Source organism: Bos javanicus, chromosome 2, assembly GCF_032452875.1.
Source record: "Bos javanicus breed banteng chromosome 2, ARS-OSU_banteng_1.0, whole genome shotgun sequence".
NCBI lineage: Eukaryota > Metazoa > Chordata > Mammalia > Artiodactyla > Bovidae > Bos > Bos javanicus.
This window is the reverse complement of record NC_083869.1, coordinates 11,688,262-11,716,258: the sequence shown is the minus strand read 5'-3', so window position 1 is coordinate 11,716,258 and position 27,997 is coordinate 11,688,262. Positions and strand designations below refer to the sequence as shown.

Here is a 27,997-nt window from a genome sequence, read left to right as displayed (position 1 = left end):
CTCATTTAAGCTACCATTAACAAATGAAAGAAGTTTCGCTATGGTTAAAAATAATCTAGGGTTACTAGTTAAATAAATACATAATAAGTATATGATTTAGTTTATTTTAATACTATTCCATTTCTCTACTTTTTAATGGAAGGAACATAAATTTTATGACTTAAGTTTAAAAAACAAAGTACAGAATACCATTAACAATGTGAAATGAAACAATATTACCAAAAATGAATAAAAGCAACAACAGGGTGAGGGAAGCCAATTTTGACTGGGGGAGCACATTGATAGTGTATATCAGGGGTGGTGGCTGCAGACTTGGCTCGGCCCTTGGACATTCTGCTTCCAGAAATGGCTCTGAGTCTCCTGTAAAATCAGATTCAGGTTCTCCATGCAGGGGTGTTTTAATCATTTCCCTATTGATAGAAAATCAAAGGTTATTTTTTGTTGTTGTTATTTTTTCAACACTCTATGTATAAAGTTCAGTTTAAAATAGATACTGACATCAGAAATGACATTCATAATATAGATTCTGTTTTCCTCATATGCTTTACCTCTATCAATGCAATAGCATATGCTGTTTAGCTTACTTGATATGATACAGTGGGCTTAGTTATCAACTTAAAAATACTTTCCTTTTTAGCTATCACTCACAAATATCATCCAAATGTCATTTTGGTATTAATAAAAAGTACATTTTGACCCTTGAATTTGCACTAACTTTCCATTAACATTTACTGTAAATGTGAAAAGGGTAGGGAGAAATGATCACATAAAGTGCTTATGGACCAATGACATGTATTTTCTATTGTTGTCAATTCTTTCATTTCTCATACCAACAAATCTGTGCTTGGGGAAACTATTGCACGGAGAACATTAGCCTCTATTTACATCTGTCACTAATTAATGCAGACTAAACTTAATGAGCTGTCCCTGTCTTTCTTTCCCTGGTAGTAGATCCACTGGCACACTAGTTAAGGAAAAGGTTTTGATGGAAATATCATTCCTCTTATATAAAAATGCATACATATAAGTATATCATTGCTTGATTTGAACATTAAAATCCATCAGCAAATGGCATGGATTTCATTCTACTGTAACTTGCATTTGTTTTATAAAAAGGTTCTGGAACATGGTTCCTGATGTGGTAAATTGAAGGCAGTTATTCCTCTGATTTTTCCTAATATCTTTCTGTATTCCTTACAAGAGTACAAAGTTAGAATGTTATATTATTATCAGGGTATTGAAATGTGTTTACAAATTCTTTTTGGCTTCATTCATGAATTAACATTTGATGTTAGCAATTAAGAGCAAACCTGTGTATATTTCATGGTTTAAACTAGGTATTTCAGAATGTATGTGTTTATGTATACATGTATTTTAAGAATATCTTACTGACTATGTATTAAATCCTTTACCAAAGAATACTTCATTCAGCCACAGGTTGTCTGGAAAATCAAATTCACTTAGATTATCAAGAGGACCTTTCTGTCTCCATATTCTTAATGAAGTTAAGATACTATACACTGTACACAGATAAGGGAATTCAGGATAAACCTGGTTTGTTCTTTTGATGGTCGGGTCACTTGATACTTCTCAGGGACATAAGGCTCTAGAGACAGACTATCTAAATGACCGTGAATTCTGGCAGATAGCAGAAACTTAACTGATTGATTTAACATTAGGTTATGTAACAGTAGCAGAAAATACTTAAAATCTATATGATGATCATATCCCTTCCCCATATGATAGTGGTACATGTTTGAGACAATCTTCCTAGACAATGCACTCTCTTTTCTGAACAGAGACCTCATCCCATCACAGCTAGCTCTGTTTTTACCACAGGATTCCCAAACCTTGGCCACTTCAAATTGAGTAGAGGGGGAACAACATTTAGGGATGAGCAATTCAGATTCTTTTTTTCTCTTGAAAACTGAAATCAAGATAAAACAAAACAAAAAATCTTTCTATTCTTTGATTATGACTGGACCTCACACTTGAAAAATGTAATCCTGTGCTATGGCTAAATGCATTAAAAAGTTGAGAAAACAGGTTTGCTTAAAGAAAGAACAAAACAAGCACACGGAAAATGAGATCTGTGTGGCCATGTGACAATTGAAGGAAACTTAGTATGGAAATAGCAGTTTTGATTTTGAAAGGCATTCAGAAAATAAAAAAAAAACAGTCTTTACAGTAACTTATATGCAGATCCTTTCCTTCGATTCAGAGAGATACTTCAGCTTGCTATTAATAAATGAACTTAAAAGGAAACCCTAAAACCAAACCCTAGCTTAATACTTACTATTAATTGTGACCTAAAAAGCAAAAAAAAAAAAAAAACTCTTAGTAAAATATTTACCTGTCTCAGTGGCAGAGCAACATTTTTTATCTCCTGCTGTAGAAAACACTCACATAAGAAATATTTATATTCAAGGTCCATGTAACTTAACTTTCAGGTAAGAAAACCTACGCATGACTAGGACACTTCTTCAATGGAATTAGAAACAAAGAGACCTCACATGTGATACATTCTCTTCCTCCAGAGATGTTTCTGCAGGGCCACCTGATGCAGGGTGAAAGGTAGAATGAGTCCTAGCCCTGCTACTCACTGCCTTGGGTAAAATAAACAAAGCCTCAGTTAACTCGATTGTTCATTCTTAGGAAGAATAAATGAGAGAATCACATGAACACACTTTTCAAAGTGTAAAAGAATAGTAAACATTAAATTAGTTTTTATTATACGACTTACCAAAATTTCATTTCCCCTAAAATGTTTGTTGGAGAAGACTCTTGAGAGTCCCTTGGACTGCAAGGAGATCCAACCAATCCATTCTAAAGGACATCAGCCCTGGGTGTTCTTTGGAAGGAATGATGCTAAAGCTGAAACTTCAGTACTTTGGCCACCTCATGCGAAGAGTTGATTCATTGGAAAAGACTCATGCTGGGAGGGATTGGGGGCAGGAGGAAGAGGGGACGACAGAGAATGAGATGGATGGATGACATCACCGACTCGATGGACGTGAGTCTGAGTGAACTCTGGGAGTTGGTGATGGACAGGGAGGCCTGGCGTGCTGAGATTCATGGGGTCGCAAAGAGTCGGACACGACTGAGCGACTGAACTGAATTAAACTGAAAATGTTTGAGACACTGATAGTTCGCCTTTGAGACTTTTCTTTATATAGGCTTCCCCAAGGATCTATTTTTACTTCATAAAGGTTAATAGAGTCTGAAACATAGGCAGACAATCTTGACCTCAGAGCTGTTTTGCCTGCCTCACGTATATTGATTTGCAAATTAATGTTATGGCAGGATGTTTTGCATTAGAATTCTAAGCTTCATAGAAAAATCTGTTTGTCTCATCCACATAATCTTTGGATAACTTTCAGGATTATTCTTGTGCTCTTACCACTAAGACTCACTAACAGGGAGTTAGAGAAAGGAAGAGGCACGGGTGTATGGAGATGATCACAGTAGCTTACGAATTAGAGTTCATTTTTGAAATATTTTCTCTTTACCTTAAAACTTGAAAGCCTTTGGATTGTTACCCTTTAATGGCAAGGATTGTTTCCCTTATATATTTATTCTTCACAGCATCTATTGCAGCATTTGGTACAGTTTACACACTGAATCAATGCTTCCCATATAAATAAATGTAAAAAAGGCTCAACTCAAATTCCTTTTGAGGTTTTGTACTAAACCACAGCTTTGAGGTAGGTAAGAGTTTCAAAAGAATAAAATTACTTATTTATAGATTTATACTTAGGTGAAACTAATTGTAAGGAGTATGTTATATAGGAGGATGAAGTGACTTGTAAATTGGATGAGTATTTTGAACTCTTCCTCATTTATGAGTATTTTTCCTTTATAAAAGTAATGTTGCTGATTATAATATAGCAACAACTTAAATAGCATATATTGTATATATTCTCTAAAGTTTTCCTATATTTAAAGCTTTTTTGGATTTGTATTGTATTTTTTTTTATGTGAAAAAATTATCAAAAGCAAGTAATACTTTTAGAACCACCTCAGAGGTTTCACTTTCAATAGGATAACACAAAATGCTTCAACGGACTCTTGTACCCTTGTACATGAAACAAATAGATCCTCTACATTATAAAATTTTTATTGAATTGCTGAGTTTCTAGGAAAGATGGTGCCTCTAAAAAGTTATTCCACCACCACAGGGTGGGGGATTGCTGAAGGGGAAGCTACTGGCTGAAACCTGGGCATATAGTAATAATAACCTACAAAAGGTGAAACTCAGTGAAGAGAAACTCCCACTATGAACTCTGCACTCTGGAAATGAACCACAGACAGCAGTTGGTAAACTTTGAGACTTCTGAATGAAAATGAATACTTCCCATAGTTCTTGATTGAAACATATAAAACCCTTGAAAAAAAGCAAATTTAAAATAGACTGTCCACTGAATACGATTATAAAATCAGGGATCATAATCAAACATCAGAAACTCTAATCAAAACCTCAAATTTTTAATACTGAACTTTACAGACTGATTGTACAATTTATATGTAAGAATGAATACAATCCTAAAAAATCAACTAAAAGTGGGAAGATTTGTCTTGGATACCAAGATTATATACATCTCTATTGGTACAGAGATGGAAAGATTGATTAATGGAACAGAATCTAAAGCTGTGATACAAAAATCCATTTATGTTTGGAAATTTGCTAAATAACAAAGGCAGGAAGAACTGGAGGTTAAAAATATGTACTTTTCAAAAAATAGTATGTGATGATTTATTATATTTCCTTAAAAAAGAGATTGATTCCTTTTTCACATAACAAGCAAAATCAATGTCAGTGAATTAAAGAGTTAAAATACAAATAAAAACTAAAAATTTAGAAGTGTTGAAAATATTTTTATGATTTCAGAGCAGTATACAATTATATATTAAATAAGACATTGAAAGCACAAAATTTATAGAAAAGATTGATAAGTTTAACTACACTGAAATATTTTATTATAAGAAATTTTCAGTAAAGAAATTGGGAAAATATATTTGTAATACATATACTAATAAAAACTTGGCATTCAAATCTTATTAAAAATATGAATGCAAAAGAAAAATGAAAACAACCCAGAGAAAACTGGACCAAAATAAGGGGGAAATTTGCAAAAAAAGAAAAGCTTAAGGCCACAAATATATTACAAGTTGTTCAACATGAGGAATAATTTTGCACCCACCAAATTTGATAAAGTAAGTTTAATGATATCAAGTAATAATGATGTATATCAATGGAAAATCTTATACATCATTTGTGCAAGTGTGAATTGACTTGGCTGCTCAGGAAAACAATCTTTCAAATTTGTATTAACATAGTGAAACAAAAAAGCCTTTTATTAATAACAATAATAATATAAGTGGACTACAAAATTTGTAAAAAAATTGTGATATATTCATGCAATGCAAAATTATTCTGCAGCACAAATTAACTAACTATAGTAAATAAAACATGAAACAAACTTAGAAATGTAATATTTGTTGAACAAAACAGTGTGAAAGACTACACACTTTTTATTTTATTCAGAGAAAAAGCAAAACTTGCTGTCATTATTTTTAAGATTTTAACTGTGATTTATTCCTCTTTGGGAAATGGAAAATGGTGACTATGAAACTCAGGATGGTGGTTCCTTTAAAGAGTATAAGGATTCCAAAGGATTCAGTTTAGTTCAGTTGCTCAGTCATGTCTGACTCTTTGAGACTCCATGAACCACACCATACCAGGCCTCCCTGTCTATCACCAACTCCCGGAGTCCACCCAAACCCATGTCCATTGAGTCGGTGATGCCATCCAACCATCTTATCCTCTGTCATCCCCTTCTCCTCCTGCCCTCAATCTTTCCCAGCATCAGGTTCCTTTCCAATGAGTCAGCTCTTTGCATCAGGTGACCAATGTACTGGAGTTTCAGCTTCAACATCAGTCCTTCCAATGAACACCCAGGACTGATCTCCTTTAGGATGGACTGCTTGGATCTCCTTGCAGTCCAAGGGACTCTCAAGAGTCTTCTCCAACAACAAAGTTCAAAAGCATCAATTCTTCTGCGTTCACCCTTCTTCACAGTCCAACTCTCACATCCATACATGACTACAGAAAAAACCATAGCCTTGACTAGATGGACCTTTGTTAATAAAGTAAAGTCTCTGCTTTTTAATATGCTGTCTAGGTTGGTCATAACTTTCCTTCCAAGGAGTAAGCATCTTTTAATTTCATGGCTGCAATCATCATCTGTAGTGATTTTGGAGCTCCCAAAAATAAAAGTCTGACACTGTTTCCACTGTTTCCCCATCTATTTGCCATGAAGTGATGGGACTGGATGCCATGGTCTTATTTTTCTGAATATGGGCATTAAGCCAACTTTTTCACTCTCCTCTTTCACTTTCATCAAGAGGCTTTTTAGTTCTTCTTCACCTTTCTGCCATAAAGGTGGCTTCATCTGCATATCTGAAGTTATTGATATTTCTCCTGGCAATCTTGATTCCAGCTTGCGCTTCTTCCAGCCCAACATTTCTCATGATGTACTGCAGAGTGTACATCTGTACATATGTACTGCAGTACATATTTAACTTACTGCAGAGTGTACATCTGTACATATGTACTGCATAAGTTAAATAAGCAGAGTGACAATATACAGCCTTGACGTACTCCTTTTCCTATTTGGAACCAGTCTGTTGTTCCATGTCCAGTTCTAACTATTGCGTCCTGACCTGCATACAGGTTTCTCAAGAGGCAGGTCAGGTGGTCTCTTATTCCCATCTCCTTCAGAATTTTCCACAGTTTATTGTGATCCGCGCATGAGTATATTACATGAGTATATTAAGTATTAACATGTTCTAATTCTTAAACTGAATAATGGGATCATTATTATTCAACTTAGTATTATGTTTCATATAATTGCACATATGAAATACTACAGGCTAAATCATTTAAAAAAGAAATATCATAGTCAAACAAATATTATGTTATTAAAGTCTCTGAAATTATTCCATCATATTTACAGAACTGTTTTAATTGCAATGAAATCATCCAATATTAAATAGAGAATTATAATTGAAGTAAATTTTAGCTTTTCCAGGTGCCATTCAAATATTTCACCATTTTTTTTAAGTAAGCACAGATCTCCTTTAGTAATTTATCAGAATCTTCTTGTTTGTTAAACTTCAAACAGTATCAGAATTTCCAGGAGAAGATAAATAAGGTAAAGATACATTTCCATTGCTCTTTCTTATTATCATTTGACCAGATCACACCTTAATATTAATGTATAAAGTGCACACATTTTTAATTATACTTATGTTTTTATTGAATGCTTTACTCAAAAGCCCAGAGAAGCACAGGATTTTATTAGCATACATAAAACCTTATTATATACAGATATGTGACAGTTCAAATGCAAATCATTTTTTTAAGCTACATAAACAAACAAAATAATAGTTAATTTATTATTTTAAAAACATAGAAATTAGTTTTTCATAACAGAAAATAGAGTGGTTAAGTAGAATTAACATCCCACTATCCTAGGACTGTCTCACTTTATATCTGTCATCCTAGTTGAATTTTTAATAAAGTCCTTATTTAAATAATAAATAACATGATTACAATAGATATGTTTATTGAACAGCAGTAACATTTTTGGCTACATTTTAGAAAGATGAAAGTTTAAAGGAAGTGCCATAGGAAGCCTGATCCTCCATGTTAGTTATATATTTACCCAAACTCAGAAATGTCAAACAGAACTTTTTAAAAAATCTAAAAGATCACATACTTAGCATGTTCATTTTATGCTTGAGGAAATCATATAAACATACGTTTGATTATGTAGCAAGTGCACTTAAGAGTCAAGAGGCCAGGCAAGCTCCATCATGAACTTCTGGTAAGGACAACGTTTTTTACCTTTTTTTAATCATCCCAGCCCTCTATTTCTGCATCTATATACAGACAGTTTAAACCAGATGACTTCATTGGCCTTTCTGGATCTAAATTTTGAGGATTCTGTATCAAATACAACACATAGTTAAAACGTATGTGTTCGTCATAAATAACCGTACATACTTCTTTCTCACTTCCACATTTTTCTAAGTGATTCTCTCATGTAAAAAGATTATTAGAATATTTTCACTGAAGTTGTTATTCTGAAATCTAGTCATTGAGGTTTTTTTTTTTTTTTTTTTTTAAGTGTAAAACTCACTATCTGGTAAAAAAGAAACGTTTTCCTATAAACCCTTTTACCTGTTCATCTGCCCGAAACCAAAGCTGCACTGTCTGTCTTCTCACCTGGCAGCTGTGGGCAATTCAGAGTTATTTTCACTGTAAGAGATTTGTCACGCTGATGCTATGAAAAGATAGAAAAGGGAATGATTGCCCTATTGCTGCTGCCCCTCAAACATTTTGATTTTTACTTTACCGGTTTTAGTGTGGTTGAAATATCTCCCAAAAGGCATCGAAGTGACCTTCACCCAGCAAGTCAAGACTCTGTGCTTTATGGCCTGCTGTTTCATTCTGCTCCAGAGGAAGTCACTGTGAGGCCAGGTTGTTGGAATTCACTGTCCTGCAGGGACTTAAGAATGCTATAGAAATAGAGCCGCTTTGTTCTCAAATCTGAACGTTTACTAATCATTTAAGCTTCTGTTCGGTAATGTGACACTTGAAAAAAAAAATCACTTCTTGATATTTGGGTGTCAATTTTTGCTTGCAAAATAATATTGAAAGGTTAGTAAGAAGATATAAGATACAGGTAAAGCAATTCATGATTCAATCCTTTCACGCATCCTTCCTGGAATTCTTCCTGTGGGGTGTTTTCAACATACCTGCACTTATTTTTAACCATTTGGAGTATCAGAACAAAGGAAAAATTTTAAAGTTCCTTCTACAGAGCACCTTCACTGCCCAAAATGACTGCCCCAAGAGAAGGACACACATATGTCTTCATCTTCATTGAACTGTACTGTCTTGACATGTCATATTCAAAGCCATGATTTGAATAGAATTAAACTGAAAGTTTTGTCCTTTCTTGAGTCTGTGCCAGACTGGAGAAAATACTCATTTCTAGTATCTGAACTAATGCCACTGTCCTACACTTTCCCTAGTGGAGCTCAGTCTCTTTCTCTCCTGTCTTCCACCATCTACTAGGTTGCTGCTCTCTATTGAGTCAGTTAATGTTCAGGGTAGGTGAAAAATACTACAACTTTAGGCAAAGGTTTCTGCTCCATGTCACCTAGATATAATTATGCCAAAAAGAGTAAAAGAAAAAGTAGGATACAGTAGAGAAATGCACCAAAAAAAAAAAAATCACACATTTATAAGCAGTGATTTCTATCATGTTTAAAAACTAAAATGTACCTAAATATTAACTGTCATACATACCTATATTTAAGGATAAAATGAACTATTACATTTAGAAATTACCAAATAGTATCTTGAACATAAGTCAATTTCAATATATCGATAATCTGTGTAAGAATGAATTATTTCTGTATTGCACAAATCAACCCACTCCAGTATTCTTGCCTGGAGAAACCCATGGACAGAGGAGCCTGATAGGCTATGGTCCACATGATTTCAGAGATTCAGACATAACTGAAGTGACTTAGCACAGAAATAGAGAACTATTAAAGAGACACAAAAATACTACTGCTAAGTCACTTCAGTCATGTCCGACTCTGTGCGACCCCATAGACAGCAGCCCATCAGGCTTCCCTGCCCCTGGGATTCTCCAGGCAAGAACACTGGAGTGGGTTGCCATTTCCTTCTCCAATGCATTAAAGTGAAAAGTGAAAGTGAAGTTGCTCAGTTGTGTCCGACCCTCAGCGACCCCATGGACTGCAGCCCACCAGGCTCCTCCATCCATGGGATTTTCCAGGCAAGAGTACTGGAGTGGGGTGCCATTGCCGTCTCCGAGACACAAAAATATTTATATACATATATATTTGTATATATATGGTGAAAGTTGAAAGAAGTGAAAGTTGCTCTGTTGTGTCTGACTCTTTGAAACCCCATGGACTATACAGTCCACAGAATTCTCTAGGCCAGAATACTGGAGTGGGTAGCCTTTTCCTTCTCCAGGGTATCTTCCCAACCCAGGGATAGAACCCAGGTCTCTCGCATTGCAGCCGGATTGTTTACCAGCTGAGCCACAAAGGAAGCCCAAGAATACTGGAGTTGGTAGTCTATCCTTTCTCCAGTGGATCTTCCCAGCCTGGGAATCGACCAGGGTCTCCTGCATTGCAGGTGGATTCTTTACCAACTGAGCTATCAGGGTAGTTGTATATATTTCAATTCATCTTCATTCTTCCATTATCCAAAAATATAAATATTTGCTATCTTGGTTGTTTGAGGTTGGTAACAGTATGAGTAATTAATATCTATAGTTATTTATACCTATAAGTAATTAAAATCTCTTTGACGAAGAAGAATTCTGGCAATCTTTAACTCACTGAATTTTTGTAAGATTGGTTTTTATTATGATTATACCTTCTGATAGCAGAACATGGTGATGTTTGCAACCTTATCTCTAAGAAATATTTCCTCTTTTGAAACAAATGGCTCTTATTTTAATGCATATATGGATCATCTCTGCTTTTTCAAGTTGCCAAAATTATGGCACCTTTTTCTTTTAAAATATGAACTTTGGAGAAGTCATATTATTGGCCAAGACAAGTTATTATGTAAGCTGGTATCCTCAGTTCTTCATATGCTGAAATTCTATTGTGTCACTGTGCTCATTCTATGGACAGACAACTTCTGAGATGTCATGTATGATTATCATAACATAGTTATATAGACTTTACAGTAACTCTAATAGAAGTGTTTATTCCAAGAAAGACAAGAAACAGGCTAAAATAATATATATTGTCCATGATTGCATCTCAGAATGCTGCTGCTGCTGCTAAGTCGCTTCAGTCGTGTCCGACTCTGTGCGACCCCATAGATGCTAGAAACTTTCAAATGACCATGACTTGCAAATAGTAGTCACTCTTTTCATATTCCATAAGACAAGTTTCTAGTCATTTTCCCACTATTTTATTCTGAGCATTTAAGTAGATCCTTTCCTTCTAAAACACACAGTCATTGGGAATTTTAACACTTTGTATTTTCCAATATTCCCCCTTCTAATTTCAATATTATCTAATCTATTGGAAAGTAGTACGTTTTCCTAATGATGATGTCCTGTTCCTAGTGTTGTAGAGAAGGACTTTTTTTTAACAGCTCCTTATTCTGTACTGTGTGTGTCACCATGGCTTTGCCTTCGTTTCTCTGAGTGCAATCAGGAGTATTCAAAATCTATTTTCCGAGTATGTAAAAAATTGTCTAAAGACAACTTAAAAATAGTTGATGCTATGTAAAGCTAGATCTGCATAAAATGTACCTTGGAATATATCCAGATACCATTATTTAACATTGCATTATGATAATTAGCACATAAAAGTAATGCTGAAATTTGCTCTAAGTAAAGTGAAATTATTCATGAATTCCCCCCAGCCTCCACCCTATATCCTACCTTTCATCTCCATCTCCTACCCAGATGTTGAATAGCAAATGCATAAGAAATATTATGTGCGTGTCCACTGGAGAATATATGCAGAACCCATTTTAAGATAGAGTCTGCTATCCTCTGAGCCCCACTACAGCAAGTTGCTCTTTCAAATCTTTTGCTCAATTTTTCTGTTTGTTGATTCTCTGCTTTTCTGTTTTCGGATCTGTATTATGACCATAAACACCTAAACCCAAAATGAGGTACACAAATTTTCAAGAGGTTAACCTCAAACTGTGCTGTTTTGCTTTAAATTTGGAGTAGCATTGTGTCAAAATCTTGGGGTCCAGAGTTTCTTACAGGTAAAACGAGCTGCCTTACAAATAGAGATCAATGTCATATACATATATGTGTGTATATATATACACATTTCCTTCTCCACTTAAGTATATATAGATAGATAGATAGATAGATATCACTGTAGGTGTGCAGTTTCCCTGGTGGCTCAGTGGTAAAGAATCTGCCTGCCAATGCATGAGATGCAGGTTCAATCCCTGGATTGGAAAGATCCCCTGGAGAAGGAAATGGTTCTTGCCTGGGAAATCCCATGTACAGAGGAACCTGGTGGGCTACAGTCCATGGAGCAGCAAGAGAGTCAGACATGACTTAGTTACTAAACAACACAACAATACTAAAAGTATACACACACAAATATGTATGTCTATATGTTTTGCTTTTTTGTGTTGATGAGAAAAACACTGTCACTGTTATTCAATGTTGTTTCACATTCAGTTTCATGCCTAACTAAATGCATTGTATCTAATAGGCATTACAATGCATATAAAATATGTTTAATTAAAAAATCTGTCAAAATAAATATATTAATCCCCAAATCATTTTCTTTATACAGATTTTACTCTTTAGGAAACTTTGATATGATATGGTGCAATACCCCCTGATCTTTACTCCTGTTCAAAAGTTATCTTGGTGTTTTTGTAGCTATTTGGAAGACTCCGCCTATGTACTCAGACAACTGCTTTATTTGTAGGATAAACAGGGAATTAATGGGGAAACAGTTGACACTTCTTATTGATATTTCCCCAAGGGCAACCAAAGCTAAAGTTCAAATCATCAGCATGATATTTTCAAACCAGGGAAGCATGATCCATGGCACAAAATCTGCTAAGAAAACCCTCTACACAATATTAAAAACTGCTTTTCTCAGCAGATCAGTGTATTTATTTAATATAAAAATAAGTCACTGTTGTCTTATATCAACAAATATCCATGTTAAAAGCTTAAGTGGTTCCTGATAAAAGAGAATATGCTAGATGTTAACCCCAACTTTGTTTTTACCCAATATTTCTGTGGGCTAAAGAAACTCGTTAGCCCTTGAATCTGTAATAAAAGTTATTACCAATGTTGCAATCTAAATGTGATTCACATAAAGGGAACTATAAAAAAAAATAAGGCATGATGTCAAAAAGTGTCAAGACAAAATATTTTAAACAAAACACCACACAGCTTTTATTTAGCTTATCGTTGGCCCCAATGTTTTTATAGAGATAAGACAAAGAAATACAACAAGCAAAATTACAAAAATTTTATTTGGAAAGTGTCATATATAAATTAACATATGCATGTATATGTGTATAGAAGTCTGGATATCTGCTACCTTCTTTCCCTCAAAAAGTAAAATTGTGACCATCATAAAATATAAAATGATGTGTTTAAACATTTTATTTATTAATTTAAAAAGCAGTAAGAAACTAAGACTGGTTCAAAGAATCATTTAAAGAACAAATCATTTAAAATTTTTCTGTATAGTTGAATACTACATCATTAGGCAGGAATGCTGATATTAATATTTTAATATATCTAAACTGGTTTATATCTGGTAGGAAAATAAAATATATTGGGGTTATTTTTTCTAGATGACAAAAATTAATTGTGTTTTTATTGCATAAAATATATTTGCATTTAAATGGACAATAATAATTGACATTTCTCTCCATTATCTACAACTAACTTCATAAGTTCTAAAATAGCCTTATCAATGGAAACAAAAACAAAGATGACCATTATAGATATCAAATTATCCCTGAAAGGTTCCTTAGATAATGACCAGCATTTAACTGAAAATACTGTATATACTCTTTTGACTTTCCAAGTTTTGGAAATCATAACTTCTAATGCAAGAGTGACAGTAACACCCACATTATAGGATTTTCAAGTAATTGAAAGAAAAATTTACTGTGAGTTTTTACAATGCTCCTTGGTTATGGTATGTGCAATGTCTCTCAAATCAGTAGCATGATATATCACAAAGCATCACTGTAATGAAAGCTGTGCTATAATTCAGGACACTTCATTTTGAAATTGAGCTTTTATAATTTTACACTGTGATAGCTATTAAGGGAATTATCTTTTCTTTTTCTTTCATGTGAGAACAATAATATTAAGACTGTCACTGGGGGATAAGAGAAGGGGATATATAATTTATATATGATTTTATTTAATTTCGGAGAAGGCAATGGCACCCCACTCCAGTACTCTTGCTTGGAAAATCCCATGGACGGAGGAGCCTGTTAGGCTGCAATCCATGGTGTCGCTGAGTCGGACATGACTGAGCGACTTCCCTTTCACTTTTCACTTTCATGCATTGGAGAAGGAAATGGCAACCCACTCCAGTGTTCTTGCCTGGAGAATCCCAGGGACAGGGGAGCCTGGTGGGCTGCCGTCTATGGGGTCGCACAGAGTCGGACACGACTGAAGTGACTTAGCATAGCATTATTTAATTTGCTGTAAATATAATGCACGTGTCTAACAAATTTATTGTAGCTGTATTGATTATGTGTATTTTCTAAAATTATAAAATTAACTGGCAAGGGAAAACAGGAACCAGGCAATGATTAAATCACAACTGGTTCAGATCTTAACTGTACATACACATGTGCAACTAATCTAGGTGAATACCAATAGTAAAAAAAAGATTTTTCTTTCATAGAATTAAATTTTGGTGAGTCAAGAAGCAGACTCGAAACTCACTATTTAAGTTTAGATATTTACATCTTGGAAGAACAATAAAAATATAGGAGTTAAATGAGGTATAGCTATTATTTTAGATAAGTAAATGAGTAAAGACCTCTCTGAGGAGATGACAGTCAAGTAGAAATTTAAAGTGAGTGAACAAGTGAAAGAGAGATGCTTATGAATACTTCCCAAAATAAACTGGGGCATGATTGTGTTTGGCTTCTTTCAATAAAAAATGGAAGTTATGTGACTGGCAAAAAGTGTAATCTAAGGAAATCTATAAGAGATGAATTTGGAAAAGATGCTTGGGGCCAGATTTAGGTAAATTTTGGTGGGCCATTTGCTGTGACATTGATGATCTAGAGATTGTCACACTGAATGAAGTCAGACAAAGACAAATATATGATATTACTTATATGTGGAATCTAAAAAAAAATAAAAAGATACAAATCAACTTATTTAAAAAATAGAGTCACAGATGTAGAAAACAAATTTATGGTTACCAAAGGGAAAAGGGGGAGGAGGAATAAATTAAGAGATTGGAACTGAAATATACACACCACTATACATGAAATAGATAACTAATAACCTCTACTTAATACTCTTTAATGACTTCTGTGGGAAAAAGAATTTTGAAAAGAGTGGTACATAAGCCTATATGTACAACTGAACACTTTCTATATAGAAGAAACTAACACAGCATTGTAAATAAACTATATTCTAATAAAAATTAATTTAAAAGAGAAAAAAATTGGTAGGCCATAGTGTGGATTATGGGATATACTTTTAATGCTCTAGGATGGTAAGTTTCTTTCTGGAAAGTCAGATCATGTGATCTGCTTTTTTAAAAAGAAATCCCTCTGGTTATTATGTGTAAAATAAACTGGGAGAACAAAAGTAAACGTGGTAGAAAGGAAACCCTCAAATTGGCATGCTCAGACATGTCTGACTCTTTGAGACCTGTGGACTGTATGTAGCCTGTCAGGCTCCTCTATCCATGGGATTCTCCAGGCAAGAATACTGGAGTGGGTGGCCATTTCCTTCTACAGAGGATCTTCCCGACCCAGGGATCAAACCCACATCTCCTGCCTTGCCAGGTGATTTCTTTACTACTGAGCCACTTAGGAAACCCAGAAAGGAAATTAGTGGGAGGCTAATGCTACAAGTGAGGATACAGATGGCAGTTGCTTGAGTTAGGGAATAGTGATATTCACTGTGAGGAGTGGTCAGAATCTGAATATTAAATGTCATGGAAGTGCCAACAAATATGCTGATGCATTAGATTTTGAGTGTAAAAGAAAGGAGCTCAAGAAAGCCCTCAAGATTCTTATGAGAACATTTAAGTGAATGGTGCTGAAGAAAAGTGAAAGTGAAGTCGCTCAGTCGTGTCCGACTCTTTGTGACCCCATGGCCTGTAGCCTACAAGGCTCCTCCGGCCATGGGATTCTCCAGGCAAGAATACCGGAATGGGTTACCATTTCCTTCTCCAGGGGATCTTCCTGATCCAGGGATCGAACCTGGGTCTCCCACATTACAGGCAGACGCTTTAACCTCTGAGCCACCACGGACCTAACCAAAAAATAGTGCAGGGTCAGAGTCAGGCATTTCATTGTGGGTATATCAGGTTTGAGATCCCTACTAAGCATCTAAATGGAGATAATGATTATGTCGCTAGACATAGTAATCTAGAGTTTAAAACTATAAAACTGATAGGTAGGTAGGGAATAAATAGAGAGGGATGAAACGTGGTAAGAATGAGTCCTTGGTATGTATTTACAAGTTGAGAAAATAAAGAAGACCTAGCTTTGGGGCTTGAACAACTGTGGCAGTGGGGCCAAAGGAAAACAAGACAGTCAAGAGCAGAGATGAACAATTGAGTCAAAAAGAGATGACTAATTGATTTTTCAATTTGGAAATGTGGAAAACTTGACAAGAGAGGTTTCATGGAATGGTTGAAGGCAAATGCCTGACTATAGCAGGTTTAAGTAGGAGTACAGTAAGTTCAGTTTCTGCTGTTCAAATACTTCTTAGAACTGAATGGCCTGCAGAATATATTAGCAGTAAAGAAAGAGAATGAAAGCAGATAGAGCTTTTATAAGATTTAGTGCAGTGTGAGATTTCACTAGCTTTGCAATAGAGTAATATAAGTCACTTTTTTTGTGAGTTCTCATATATCTCATATATTTATTTGACACATAATTCCTGATGTCTATAAGTCATTATCCTCTACAGGGACCTCCTATTGTTTTTTGTTTTTTTCTTGGTTTCTGTTTTCAGGAAAGGGGTCCATTTTATTTCTCTGATTTCAAGGCAGTTTCCCATGTTTTTTGTTCCCAGAATCTAGGTACTGAAACCAAATGGATGGAAAAAAATTTTTTTCTTATTTATTTGTTCTGTCCAGGTTTTACATTTTCCTAACAATCTTCAAAGGTATACCTAAGATTAATAATTACATTGATATGCAGAATAGTATCCTTTTTGGTTGTATAGAAGCTGACTAATTCAAAGTTATACGTTGTATGACTTTGGCAAAACACATGCCAAACTGCAGTGCTTTTCCTAAAATAAAAAATGACTTGAAATCAATACCTCCAGGAAAACTCAAACTGCTGACAGATGAAAAATTTGCTGAAATTCTGGGCAGAACAGAAATAAGGAGAACAAACAATATTTGACAGATTACTCATGAATTCTCAGCAGGTCGTCTTTATCTGAAGAAAGTTCTTTATTCTTTTCATCAGTTTATTTCATAATCATTTGTTTTGGACATCAAAGCAGGGTTTTCACACAAATTTTGTCTTTTACTAAGATTCTATTCCAAAGAATATTGGCATTTGACATGAAAGGGCATTTTTGATCAAATGTCCTTCACATTATAATTAGTGAAGCCAAATCACATGGTGTGCCTGTAGCTAGAGTCAGAGAAAAACAAGGTTAATACACAGTTCTTTGTTGATCAAAAAGCTGTATGGATTGAATGAAAGAAGATGCGAAATGATGCAAAAGGAAAGACGCTGTAAGAATATTTTTTTCTCCACCTTCTGCTTTTCATATGTTTCTTTGAAAACAAACCTGGAATTCTTGTCTCAAATATTTGTCTGCCACCATAAGGGGACTTTAATTCCACCTGGTTTTATTTCTCATTATATTTAATTCACTATTGCCTATGTTGTAATTGATAATGATGGCTTCATTCTTTCCTTATAAAGTGAAAATGACCAACAGGAATGCGATAGATGAACCTATTAAGTTAACACAACTAGGACATTATTTTTCATTTTAATTGAATAAATATAATTATAAGACTTTATTTTCATTAGTTTTAGATTTACAGTAAAACTGAGAGCAAAGCATGAAGATTTCTCATATATTGCTGTCCATGCACACGGCACGTTCCCTATATCAATGTTGCTCATCAGAATGGTACCTTTTTTACCAAGGACTGATACATCATCAACACTCACAGTCCATAATTCACATTAGGGTTTACTATTGGTGTTGTGCATTCTATGAGTTTGGAAAAAAGTGAATAATGTATATTCATCCTTATATATAATATAGAATATTTTCACTGCCCTAAACTTTCTCTGTGCTCTGCATATTCATCTTGCATTCCATCCTAACAACCATTTATCTTTTTAATGCCTCAGTAACTTTGCCTTTTCCAAAATATCACATAGTTGGAATCACACATTATGAAGGCTTCTCAGATTAGCTTCTTTCACTTCGGTTCAGTTCACTTCAGTTGCTCAGTTATGTTCGACTCTTTGCGACCCCATGGACTGCAGCATGCCAGGCCTCCCTGTCCATCACAAACCTAGGACTTTAGTCAAATTCATGTCCATTGAGTTGGCGATGTCATCCAACCATCTCATCCTCTGTTGCCCCCTTCTCATCCTGTCTTCAATCTTTCCCACCATCAAGGTCTTTTCAAATGAGTCAGTTCTTTGCATCAGGTGGCCAAAGTATCAGAGCTTCAGCTTCAGCATCAGTCCTTCCAATGAATATTCAGGACTGATCTCCTTTAGGATGGACTGCTTGGATCTTCTTGCAGTCCAAGGGACTCTCAAGAGTCTTCTCCAACACCACAGTTCAAAAGCATCAATTCTTCAGTGCTCAGCTTTCTTTATAGTCCAACTCTCGCATCCATAGATGACTACTGGAAAAACCATAGCTTTTACTAGATGGACCTTTGTTGGCAAAGTAATGTCTGTTTTTTTAATATGGTATCTAGGTTGGTCATAACTTTTCTTTCAAGGAGTAAGCGTCTTTTAATTTCATGGCTGCAGGCACCATCTGCAGTGATTTTAGAGCCCCCCCAAATAAAGTCTGACACTGTTTCCACTGTTCCCCCATCTATTTGCTATGAAGTGATGAGATCAGATGCCATGATCTTTGTCTTCCGAATGTTGAGCTTTAATCCAACCTTTTCACTCTCCTCTTTCACTTTCACCAAGAGGCTCTTTAGTTTTCTTCTCTTTCTGCCATAAGTGTTGTGTCATCTGCATATCTGAGGTTACTGATGTTTCTCCCAGTAATCTTGATTCCAACTTGTGCTTCCTCCAGCCCAGCATTTCTCATGATGTACTCTGCATATAAGTGAAATAAGCAAGGTGACAATATACAGCTTTGATGTACTCCTTTCCTGATTTGGAACCAGTCTGTTGTTTCACATCCAGGTCTAACTGTTGCTTCCTGACCTGCATACAGATTTTGCAGGAGGCAGATAAGGTGGTCTAATATTCCAATCTGTTTAAGAATTTTCCAAGTTTGCTGTGATCCACATAGTCAAAGGCTTTGGCATAGTCAATAAAGCAGAAATGGATGTTTTTCTGGAACTCTCTTGCTTTTTCAATGATCCAACAGATGTTGGCAATTTGATCTCTGATTCCTCTGCCTTTCCTAAATCCAGCTTGAACTGGATTTAGAATCTGGAAGTTCACAATTCACGTATTGTTTAAGCCTGGCTTGGAGAATTTTGAGCATTACTTTACTAGTGTGAGATGAGTGCAATTGTGTGGTAGTTTGAGCATTCTTTGGCACTGTCTTTCTTTGGGATTGGAATGAAAAGTGACATTTTCTTGTCCTGTGGCCATTGCTGAGTTTTCCAAATTTGCTGGCATATTGAATGCAGCACTTTGACAGCATTGTCTTTTAGGATTTGAAATAGCTCACTGGAATTCCATCACCTCCTCTAGCTTTGCATTTATGTTTCCTCCATACCTTTCTATGGTTTCATAGCTCTTTTCTTTTCAGCATTGAATAATATCGCATTGTCTGGTTGTATTACAGTTTATTTATCCATTCACTCACAGAAAGATATCTTTGTTACTTCCAAGTTTTGGCAAGTATGAAAAAGTGGCTATATATTTGTGTAGGCAGATTTCCCTGTGAGTACGTTTTCAACTTCTCTGAGTAATTAATAGGGAGTGTTTCATTGCTAGATTTTATGGTAAGAATATACTTAATTTTGTAGAAAACTAGCAAACTGTCTTCCAAAGTGGCTTTGCCATTTTGCATTCACACCAGCAATGAATGTAAATTCCCTTTGCTCCATATCCTCACCACCATTTGGTATTATCAATATTATGGGTCTTGGCCATTCTAATGGTTATGAGGTTCTATCTCTCTCATTGTTTCAGTTTGCATTGCTATGATGATACAGGATGTACAGCATCTTTAATATGCTTATCTGCCATCTATATATCTCTGGTGGGGTGTCTATTAATATCTTTGGTTGATTGGTTGTATTCATATTGTTGAGTTTTAAGAATTATTTGTATATTTTTGATAACAATCATTTATTAGCTATGTTGTATTTTCCAAATATTTTCTCCTAGTCTGAGATTTGCTGTCTAATTCTCTTTTAATTTTAATAAAGTCCAGCTTATCAATGAGTTATTGCATAAATTGTGTTTTTGATGTTGTATCTAAAAAAGGCATTACCAAAATTCTCTTGATTTTCTTTTATGTTATCTTCTAGGAGTTTTCTCTTATATGTGTTATGGTTAGATCTGTGTTTTATCTTGGATGAATTTTTGTAAAAGGTCTGTGTCTGGAGTTTTCTTTTTTGCATGTGGGTGTCCAGTTGTTTCAGCATCATTTATTAAATAGATTATCTTTGTTCCACAGTGCTATCTTTCCTTTGTCAAAGAGCAGTTGACTATGTTTTGGGGCTTCCCTGGTGGCTCTGATGGCAAAGAATCTGCCTGCAGTGCAGGATACTTGGGTTCAATCCCTGGCTTGGGAAGATCCCCTGGAGAAGGGCATGGCAACCCACTCTGTGTTCTTACCTGAAGTAACACCATAGACAGAGGTGCCCAGCGGGCTACAGTCCATGGGGTTGCAAAGAGTCAGACACGACTGAATGACTAAGCAGAGCACAGCACAGGAGGCCCTGTTTCTGGACTCTCTCCTATGCTCTATTGATCTATTTGTCTTATTTTTTCACCAATACCACACTGTTATTATAACTGTATCTTTACTAAGTATAATTTTTCAAACCTAGTTTAAAGTTCAGAAACACTTTTTAAAAGTGCCCCAATAGGCAGTTAAGGATACATTTTCATTTTTTATTTGTTTTCATTTTAATATGTAAGGTACAGCATCAACAATTGTTTCTTAAAATAATCCAACATAATACTACATATTGTTAAATAGTAAGTGTATTTATCTAATAATATGTGTTATTTTTCCAGAAAATGTGAAAAAATTTGGCAATAATGTAACATACTTTGACATTAGAAATAATGTACTCAAAGTTACTTGTTACTTTTTTACATACTCAGTTGTTAGTGTTATAGTTTAAATATTTAGATTAAAATCTCTAAACTTTACATCCTAAACTTTCAAACACTGAGATTATATGCTCTTTTTGTATAGAAGTATACCATATAATGGTTTTTATTGTCTATAAATTGCCAAGTTGAGTTAAATCCTAGACTTGTCTAAAAGCGAATCATGTATCATGTTAAATTTTTCAAATGCATATTAATTACTTATAAACTCATGCTTTTCTAAACCTTTGCCCAACATGGCTTATAAAACCCTGAAGGAACAAGTTTTATCAACAATAGATACAGGAATTAAGATATTCTTGACTATCTAGTAACTTCATTATAGTTTTATTTTAAAACTACATAACAATGGGTAAACCATGAAAAAGTGTTTAATTCTGGTACTGTATTATATGAGTCTTTATAAACACTAACTTGAAATATCACTTGATGAGAATGTACCAGTTATTTGTTATATTGTACGATAATTTTTTATCATTTATAAAATATCTTTAATGAAATTTATTTCATGGAGTAGTATAGAACTGATGCTGACTATTTCTATAATCCTTCATGTTCCAGAAGGTTGAAATTTTTTTTTATTATGAATCACCAGTAGTTTCCAAGTTGTTAACTAAGGCCCATAATACCTAGTCCATAAAATTCACCCACTAAACAAACGTTTATTTCTAAAACCTTCCTTCTTTTCTTCCTTCCTTTCTCTTCTTCTCCCTCCTTCCCTCTATCCCCACTCTTTTTTCCTTCCTTTAGTATGTCTTGCTTCATGTTTATTGTGTAGTATTATCAGACAGTAGCATTGATTATTTTGCTATTAACACATTTCTAATGAACTTTTTAAAGTGAACTTAATTAGCTGTGAGTTAATATCTGATTTAAAGTTAATTTAATTATCTCCAAATTAATTCCCAGATAGCTCAATTGGTAAAGAATTCACCTGCAATGCAGGAGATCCCAGTTCCATTCCTGGGTCAGGAAGATCCACTGGAGATGGGATAGTCTATCTACTCTAGTATTCTTGGGCTTCCCCTTGTGGCTCAGCTGGTAAAGAATCTGCCTGCAATGTGGGAGACCTGGGTTTGATCCCTGGGTTGGGAAGATACCCTGGAGAAAGGAAAGGCTACCCATTCCAGTATTCTTGCCTGGAGAATTCCATGGACTACAGTCCATGGGGTCACAAAATGTCAGACACAACTGAAAGACTTTCACTTTCAATTACCATAAAAAGAGTAAATTTATTAAATTTGGAAAATAATTTAAATCAAAATATTTTAGATATTAGATTTATTATTTTATTCATTTAGAGAGAAAAGTATTCGGTATTTACCATGATTACCAAAAAAAAAAAAGAAAATGCTTTAGAGGAGACAAGGAAATGAAATGCAGATGAAATGCAGATCTAGTGTAGACATTTAGAAAACCTTTCATTGTTTACATTATGTGGTAATTAAGTAATTTTAGAGTTTGCTTTATAAAGCTAATTTATAAAAGATGATATTTGTCATTTTTATCTCTTAAAATCATTGGATTATTTCATTCACAGCTTGAACAGTTAGCTAAAATGTATGACTAGAGACCATTTGTGTTAGTCAAAATTTGGGGATAATATTTTTAAAATATTTTAAAATACAAATAAAGCCATCATCTAAGCTTTACCATTTTCAACCCTTCTTAGACTAAAATATTTTATTCTTTACCTTTTATCAAGTGATATTAACTGTTGAGACCAGCTCGACAAGCAGGGTTTCCGAAAGTGGGATATGGGAGGGAATGAGAAATGAGACACAAGAATTCAGAGAAAAGCGAGGATCAGGGGACCAACACCGTTCCAAGGTGAAGGTGCTGAAACTGAATCCAAGCCAGTTTATTAGACTTTCAGCCGTGAAATAAAGAGTGAGCGAGGAGTTAAACTATAGCTCATGTGGCCTTCAGGGCCAAAGAACAAAATGATCATTAACCATTGAGTAATTAGGAAACAGTAATCAATAACACAGAGAAGGCAATGGCACCCCACTCCAGTACTCTTGCCTGGAAAATCCCATGGACAGAGGAGCCTGGTGGTCTGCAGTCCATGGGGTCGCTAAGAGTTGGACAGGACTGAGCGACTTCACTTTCACTTTTCACTTTCATGCATTGGAGAAGGAAATGGCAACCCACTCCAGTGTTCTTGCCTGGAGAATCCCACGGACACGAGAGCCTGGTGGGCTGCCATCTATGGGGTCTCACAGAGTTAGACACAACTGAAGTGACTTACCAGCAGCAACAGCAGCAATCAATAACAAATCAGTAACTAAGACTAATATTCTTATCTGTAGATTTTCCACCAGATATGTAAAACTTGTGACTCTGAGACGCCAGTTGAGAAACAGTCTGGGGTCGGTTTTCCGACCCCAGGACCAAATCTTGTTTTCAAGATTATGAACTGTTCCCTCTGGACTTGTTCCAAGAGTCTCATGCCTTATAGCATCCAGTTTACCAATAATTATAAATTTCTTTTGTGGCCCTTGCCAGGGCCTGCTTTTGTTCTATTCTTTTTGTCTCCCACATCTCCCCCTTTTTGATTTTCTACGTGATGAGAAATGGTGAGAAATGTTAGTTGTTGTTGTTGGCTTCATTGCCTCTTGAACATTTTTCTCCAGACTATAGAGAAACAAAAACACATAATTAATAGCACTCTCATAACCAAAGCAATTTTGTATCCAAATGTCTTGACCTGTTTTAAGGGATTAAGAGAAGAAGGATTATCAGCAACGGTATCAAGAAAATCTGATATAGAAATTACATCAAGATGTTTATTCAGTTCAGTTCAGTCGCCCAGTCGTGTCCGACTCTTTGCGACCCCATGAATCTCAGCACGCCAGGCCTCCCTGTCCATCACCAACTCCCGGAGTTCACTCAGACTCACGCACATCAAGTCAGTGATGCCATCCAGCCATCTCATCCTCTATCATCCCCTTCTCCTCTTGCCCCAAATCCCTCCCAGCATCAGAGTCTTTTCCAATGAGTCAACTCTTTGCATCAGGTGGCCAAAGTACTGGAGTTTCAGCCTTAGCATCATCCCTTCCAAAGAAATCCCAGGGCTAATCTCCTTCAGAATGGACTGGTTGGATCTCCTTGCAGTCCAAGGGACTCTCAAGAGTCTTCTCCAATACCACAATTCAAAAGCATCAATTCTTCAGTCCTCAGCCTTCTTCACAGTCCAACTCTCACATCCATACATGACCACTGGAAAAACCATAGCCTTGACTAGACGAACCTTTGTTGGCAAAGTAATGTCTCTGCTTTTCAATATGCTATCTAGGTTGGTCATAACTTTCCTTCCAAGGAGTAAGCGTCTTTTAATTTCATGGCTGCAGTCACCATCTGCAGTGATTTTGGAGCCCAAAAAAATAAAGTCTGACACTGTTTCCACCGTTTCCCCATCTATTTGCTATGAAGTGATGGGACCGGATGCCATGATCTTCGTTTTCTGAATGTTGAGCTTTAAGCCAACTTTTTCACTCTCCACTTTCACTTTCATCAAGAGGCTTTTTAGTTCCTCTTCACTTTCTGCCATAAGGGTGGTGTCATCTGTATATCTGAGGTTATTGATATTTCTCCCGGAAATCTTGATTCCAGCTTGTGCTTCTTCCAGCCCAGCGTTTCTCATAATGTACTCTGCATATAAGTTAAATAGCTTTTGATTATCTTGTCGTAGATCTTGAATATCTACAGAAATATTATCTTGGTTCAATAGTTGTTGTTTAACTTTATCCCAATTGAATTGTGTCTTATTGTATTTGAAAGCCATTACAAAAAAGGAAGTATAGTTTTAATCACATCTTAGTCTCAGCTGTTTTTGTAAACTGACTCATTGATCTCCTAATAAAATAACAGACTGTTGAAGGTCAGCCACTTGGGAGGCCAGCTTTCTATCGATATTTTGTTGAGTGGTCCAAAGGACATCGGCATCTTTACACCATTTTTGTACAAAATGAACTGAATTTTGTACAGATTTATAAAGAGCCATTCCAGCTATGGCTGCCGTAGTGGTAATAGCAATAATGTCTAAGATGGCAGCAAATTAGTAATCTCAGAAAATGTTTATCATGTTTAAGATTTTTCAATAACATATAATGTAGGGCTTTCTTGTCAAGGTTGTTGTAAATCAACTGGAACCCATATGTCAGTTCTGGTTTTAAGAATGTAAATACTCTGCCAACTTTCATCAAACGGAATGGTATTATTTACACATGTATAAAATGAACAATTAATACATGTTACTAATCCTAAATTAGGATCATATTTTGTTGGTCTAATCATAAAAACAAAAGGAATTCTTACACAAGTCTGAATACTACAGGTAGAGTTTTTTGTAAAATTAAAGGTAGCTTTTGGGTCATTTAAAATATATTCAGTATATCATCTCTTCCAAGCAATTAGTTCTTTTAATATCATGGGTATTTTCTATAATTCATCACGAATAGGATAATGATCTAGATGAGGCGCAGGGGGAGCTAATCCTACCCCATGCCATATGAGGGGTTGACTACTGTAAGTACTAATTGTCTTTTTATTATATATCCATGGGGAAGACACTTTAGATTCTATAAGTTTAGGGGTTCTTCAGGTTCCCCAATTGATAATGGAGCCTTCTGCAACATTTAATAATAAGTGACCTTTTGATCTTTTACATAATTTTCATCTTAACCAATTTTCAATACCATGGCTAATTTCAGCAACACAATCAGGAAGATCAGGTGGATTTATCATGCTGGAAGTTTCCTCTTTTTTAAAAAAAGTAAGGGCACCTAACAGAAAGTGGGAATTCTTATCCTCATTTGATTCTTTGACAACTGACAGCCACTTTTGATACCCTGTTTTGACATATACTTCCAAAACCAATACAAATAGGAGTGGCATCAGAGCCAATAGTATAATTTATCAACTGACTACCTTCTTTTTTCTTTACAGTCTATTTTAATGTGTCCTAATTTTTCACATTGGTGACATTTTATATGTCTTTTTATTAGCCCTAGACAATGCTTGAGCTAGAAGTTATATTTTATATGGTTTTGACCCAATATCCTGGAAAACTTTAAGATATTTTTCTAGAGGGGCACCCTGTGTTTTGAGAGGCTGAATCACCTTTTTACATTTTGAGTTAGCATTGTCATAAGTAAGAACTTGCATCAGCATATCTCTCAAACCTGGTTGTGAGATTATTTTATTTAAATTTTGACTTAGCCTGGCAATAAAATCTACATAAGGTTCCCCATTTAATTGTTTAATTTGGGTAAATGAAATAGAGGCTTGTCCAGGTGGGTTTTTTCTCTCTCAGGCTTTTCAACATATCATTCTCACTTGAGTGAGTAACTGATCATCAAATTGTAACTGAGCTTGAATGTCAAAATGTGCCCCACTACCTATTAATTGATCCAAGTGTTATAGCAACTGGCAGGTTGGCTGTCGCATTTCTGCTAGGTTGTTGATTTGTCTCATCTTGCCACCAGGTCCTAAATTGTAAAAATGTTGAGGTGGATAGGCAAATTCTGGCTATCATTTCTCAATCATAAGGAATTAACCATTCAGCTTGTGAAAGTCCCTGAATTAGTCCCATGGTATAAGGAGAATTAGTTCCATCTTGGGTACATGTCTGTTTCATCTCTTTTATGGTTTTAAATGGTATGGCATTATAATCATAATGCATTCTTCCTTGTGGGAATTGAGGATCTGGTGGGATTTGAGTTACAGCCACAGGGAGAACTAACGTGTCTTCATCCCCCTGCAATTGCATCATACGAACTCCCTTTTGTAAAGGCGTCATTTTATTAGGCACAGTTATCTATGGTTTAAAAGCAAATTCGTCATCCGAAGGGGTTTCAGGATTGAAAAGATGGGGCTCCACCAAAGGTGCAGTTGGTTGAGAAAGATCTGTTCTTGACTTTTATCATTCTTTTGGCTCTTATTTTTCATTTTTATTGATTGTTTCTCTTTCTCATCACCTATGTTATCATATAAATTCATTTCATCCATCTGTTCTACAGAATCTCCTGAATCCGAGGTTTCGGATTGCAGCAGTCTTAAAGCTGTGCTAATAAGATTTCCTACTGACCATACAGACAAAGGAATCTTTTTGCTGCGTTGGTAGGCACGGCGCAGCCAATGCATAACTTCTTGCCATTCCTCATGCCTCAAAGTCTCTTTATCTGGATCTAGCTAGTAGCAATATTTTCCAATGGCAGAAAACAAATTTTTAAAAGAAGAATGAGCAATCTCAACACCTGAACTTTTTAACAAAGTTTTTAACACTTGCATATAGTCACTATGTTTAGAAGGATTTTTCCCCATTGTTACCCTGATTGACAAATCCGCAGGGGTGTACTTACCAAGTACTTTCTTCCTCCGCCGAGCTGGCCGGATTTTTGTGCTTTCTCTGCGGCTAGGAGCTAGCCTCGGAGGCTGGATTCACTTTCGGGTCCCTGTTCGGGCGCCACTTGTCGAGATCAACCCGACAAGCAGGATTTCTGAAAGCGGGATACGGGAGAGAATGAGAAAAGAGATACAAGAATTCAGAGAAAAGCGAGGATCAGGGGACCAACACCACTCCAAAGTGAAGGTGCCGAAACTGAATCCAAGCCAGCTTTATTATACTTTTAGCTTCAATGAAAAAATAAACGGGGTGTTAAACTATAACTCATGTGG

The 27,997-nt window shown here is 35.5% G+C and overlaps 1 protein-coding gene and 1 long non-coding RNA gene across 2 annotated transcripts in view; one reads left to right on the top strand and one right to left on the bottom strand.

Annotated features, from left to right (window-relative positions):
* ZNF804A (zinc finger protein 804A) overlaps nucleotides 1-27,997 on the top strand; it is a 350,091-nt gene that overhangs the window by 282,298 nt on the left and 39,796 nt on the right. The window lies entirely within an intron of this gene.
* On the bottom strand, nucleotides 46-27,930 carry LOC133257509 (uncharacterized). Its single transcript, XR_009739582.1, has 3 exons — nucleotides 27,682-27,930; nucleotides 2,744-2,935; nucleotides 46-410 (listed from the first exon to the last, which is right to left on the bottom strand). It is a non-coding gene; the product is annotated as an uncharacterized LOC133257509 (long non-coding RNA).